At 58.5% G+C, this 3,607-nt stretch overlaps 1 protein-coding gene across 1 annotated transcript in view; it reads right to left on the bottom strand.

The window, feature by feature from the left end:
• Window positions 1-304, bottom strand: part of LOC104917066 (C-type lectin domain family 2 member B-like) — a 12,274-nt gene extending 11,970 nt beyond the window's left edge. The window contains exon 1 of the mRNA XM_031557739.1: window positions 103-304. The gene's annotated coding sequence lies outside the window, so the exon portion shown is untranslated. The remainder of the gene's footprint in view (window positions 1-102) is intronic.
• Window positions 305-3,607: the final 3,303 nt, after the last annotated feature.

Below are 3,607 nucleotides of genomic sequence, written 5' to 3' on the forward strand. Positions count from 1 at the left end.
CACCCCTGCCCTGCTCCTCCGCCCCGCCCCAACCGCGGATCCCCATCTCTTCTCCTCTCCTCTCTTCTCCTCTATCACTCCTTTCCCCCTGCCCAGCCATACCTCCGTCCGTCCGTCGTCCGTCTTCGTCCGCGTCTCCCACCCACACACAACTGCGCCACTCGTAACTGCACTCGGCTACCGCCCGAGGTGATGGAGCGGCCATTTGGGCCAGGAGGGCGGGGCGTTGTGAGGTCCCACCAATAGCAGAGCAGAGGGACGCTCGTGGAAGGCGCCCATTGGCTGGTGTGATGACGTCACGACCGCCTCTCTAAAACTCGACTCGGCGCGCAGCGCTGTGCGAGGGGCGGATCCGGGCTGAAGGCCAAATTGCTCATTGCGGTTAATTAACTCCCGTCCCGTCCCGTTCCAGCAGGGCACTGATGGCCGCGGAACTGCAGCCGTGGGGCCTCAAGGCCCCATCCCCGCCCCCGTCCCCGCCCCCATCCGCGTTCTGCCACTGCGGGGCTCTCCACATTCACAAGCTGATGAGGTTTTCCCTTTGTTAATTGCAGCCTGATGCTGCTAATTAATGGGGCAGAGCTGTGGGGCTCCGTATGGGGTCACACATCAGTGGGGCAGAGCTGTGGGGCTCTATGGGGTCACACATCAGTGGGGCAGGGCTGTGGGGCTCCGTATGGGGTCACACGCCGTTATTAGTAACATTGTTAATTATGACATGTAATATTTTCTATTATGTAAATGTATTACTACCAATGAATAAGAGGATAATGGTGGTGTATGTGGTGATCACAGCGTAAATTATCACGATAAAGGAGATAAGAATCGCGAGGTCAATAAAAATAACGACAGCAATAACAGCGGGGGTGACGGAAAGGAGGAAATGATATGAATAGCAGCGCTAATGCTAATTAGAAAAGTGATATTAAGAATTTCAGGCCAGAGGTTCGAGAGGGAGCGGCAGCCATAGAGTGCGGGTGAAGGAGGGGTAGCACGGCCCCGCCCCCATTTCCGGCTGCCGAGCGCCCCTCTGCGGGCACCTCCAAGTCCCGCGTTCAGCCATAGTGAGTGCACGCGATTAGCGAGCGCTCCCAGCGGCCCCCGCGGCTCAAATTAGCATAGCCCCGCCTTCGTCGCGGCACGCCTCTTTCCCATTGGGCGCAGGACCTCAGGCCCCGCCCCCTCCCGTGCCCCTCGGCCCGGGACGACCCACGTGGTCCCTGTGGATGCAGGGACGCGGAGGTGTGGACGCACGGAGGCAGCAGTGTCGCGATAGTGCCACAGTAGTGGGCACCGTGCCATGACAGTGCCACTATAAAGCCCTTTGTGTAGCAACAGTGCCATCTGTGCTGCATGAGTGCCCCTTATGTCGTGATAGTGCAATGATAGCGCCACAATAGTGCCCTTCATGCCACAACAGTGTCATTTGTGCCACAACTATGCCCCGATAGAGCCCTTTTTGTCACGATAGTGCCACAGTAGTGCCCCATGTGCCACGATAGTGCCACGATAGTGCCACAATGGTGCCCTTTATGTCATGATGGTGCTGCAATAGTGCTACAGTAGTGCCACAATAGTGTCACAATAGTGCCCTTTGTGCCACAACAGTGCTACCTGTGCCACGATAGTTCCACTATAGCGCCCTTTATGTCGTGATAGTGCCTGCAGCTCCCTGGCGCAGCTTGAAGCCATTCCCTCCGCTCCCATCGCTGTCACGCGAAGCAGAGGCCGACCCCCAGCTCACTGCAAGCTCCTCCAGGCAGTTATGGAGGGCAACCAGGTCTGCCCTCGGCCTCCTCTTCTCCACACTCGAGGTCCCCCACGTCCCATTGGGGTCCCCACGTCCCACTGATGTCCCACAGTCCCATCGGGGTCCTGCATATCCCACCGGGGTCCTCCATGTCCCACTGGGTCCCCATGTCCCATCGGGGTCCCATCAAGGTTCTCCATGTCCCATTGGCTCCTCCATGTCCCACTGATATCCCACAGTCCCACTGGGGTCCTCCATGTCCCACTGGGGTCATCCGTATTCTATCAGGGTCCCCATGTCCCATTGATGTCCCACAGTCCCACTGGGGTCCTCCACATCCCATTGGTGTCCTCTATGTCCCATTGTGTCCCCATGTCCCTTTGGGGTCCCCATGTCCCATTAGGGTCCTCCATATCCCACCGGGGTCGTCCATATTCCATCGGGGTCCCCATGCCCCATTGATGTCCCAGAGTCCCATTGGGGTCCTCCATATCCCACCGGGGTCATCCGTATTCCATTGGGGTCCCCATGTCCCACTGATGTCCCACAGTCCCATCAGGGTTCTCCATGTCCCATTGGGGTCCTCCATGCCCCATTGATGTCCCACAGTCCCATCGGGGTCCTGCATATCCCACCGGGGTCCTCCATGTCCCACTGGGTCCCCATGTCCCATTGGGGTCCCATCAAGGTTCTCCATGTCCCTCTGATATCCCATAGTCCCACTGGGGTCCTCCACATCCCATTGGTGCCCTCTATGTCCCATTGTGTCCCCATGTCCCTTTGTGGTCCCCATGTCCCATTAGGGTCCTCCATATCCCTCTGGGGTCGTCCGTATGGCATCGGGGTCCCCATGCCCCATTGATGTCCCAGAGTCCCATTGGGGTCCTCCATATCCCTCTGGGGTCGTCCGTATTCCATCGGGGTCCCCATGCCCCATTGATGTCCCAGAGTCCTATTGGGGTCCTCCATATCCCACCGGGGTCGTCCGTATTCCATTGGGGTCCTCTATGCCCCATTGATGTCCCAGAGTCCCATCAGGGTTCTCCATGTCCCATTGGGGTCCCCATGTCCCACTGATGTCCCAGAATCCCATCAGGGTTCTCCATGTCCCATTGGGGTCCTCCATACCCCATTGATGTCCCACAGTCTCATCGGGGTCCTGCATATCCCACCGGGGTCCTCCATGTCCCACTGGGTCCCCATGTCCCATCGGGGTCCCATCAAGGTTCTCCATGTCCCATTGGCTCCTCCATGTCCCACTGATATCCCACAGTCCCACTGGGGTCCTCCATGTCCCACTGGGGTCATCCGTATTCTATCAGGGTCCCCACATCCCATTGATGTCCCACAGTCCCACTGGGGTCCTCCACATCCCATTGGTGCCCTCTATGTCCCATTGTGTCCCCATGTCCCTTTGGGGTCGTCCATATCCCACTGGGGTCGTCCGTATTCCATCGGGGTCCCCATGCCCCATTGATGTCCCAGAGTCCCATTAGGGTCCTCCATATCCCACCGGGGTCGTCCGTATTCCATCGGGGTCCCCATGCCCCATTGATGTCCCAGAGTCCCATTAGGGTCCTCCATATCCCACCGGGGTCATCCGTATTCCATTGGGGTCCCCACGTCCCACTGATGTCCCACAGTCCCATCAGGGTTCTCCATGTCCCATTGGGGTCCCCATGTCCCACTGATGTCCCAGAATCCCATCAGGGTTCTCCATGTCCCATTGGGGTCCTCCATACCCCATTGATGTCCCACAGTCCCATCGGGGTCCTGCATATCCCACCGGGGTCCTCCATGTCCCACTGAGTCCCCATGTCCCATCGGGGTCCCATCAAGGTTCTCCATGTCCCATTG

Source organism: Meleagris gallopavo, unplaced genomic scaffold (genome assembly GCF_000146605.3).
Source record: "Meleagris gallopavo isolate NT-WF06-2002-E0010 breed Aviagen turkey brand Nicholas breeding stock unplaced genomic scaffold, Turkey_5.1 ChrUn_random_7180001954850, whole genome shotgun sequence".
NCBI lineage: Eukaryota > Metazoa > Chordata > Aves > Galliformes > Phasianidae > Meleagris > Meleagris gallopavo.